Here is a 482-nt window from a genome sequence, read left to right as displayed (position 1 = left end):
TGGCCCTTGCCATGTTCATCCAATGAGAAGAATTACTTGGTAAATACTTACCGGGTATTAGTAAACGACCCTTATTCTAAGATTTATTGAACCCAAATCATCCTAAAAATAGTTAATATAAACTTAAATAAAAAAATTAGCTACAAAAAATATGGAACAACTTAAAATTGGTTTAAAACATACTATAATGCTTATAATTGTTTTACTAAAAATTGCTATCATTATCTAAATATCAACAGTTTTTTATTAGCATATCCTTTAGACGATAACATACTTATGGCACAACATTAAAACCTTTTTGAAACTTACTTTGAAACTTTCAAAAAGCATTCTAAATGAGATCATGGTAGAAATACTACCTCAAATTTCATTAAAGAAATACCCACCAGAACTTAAAATCCCTACAACCATTAATATATATAAATCGATGCATTGCTTTGATTCCTCATCAAACTAGGTATCTGGTCAGGGATGGACCTAGA

This window comes from Cynara cardunculus, unplaced genomic scaffold (genome assembly GCF_001531365.2).
Source record: "Cynara cardunculus var. scolymus isolate 2C unplaced genomic scaffold, CcrdV1 Un_Scaffold_4955, whole genome shotgun sequence".
NCBI classification, from domain to species: domain Eukaryota; kingdom Viridiplantae; phylum Streptophyta; class Magnoliopsida; order Asterales; family Asteraceae; genus Cynara; species Cynara cardunculus.
The sequence above is the reverse complement of the archived record's forward strand: the minus strand, read 5'-3'. Positions refer to the sequence as shown.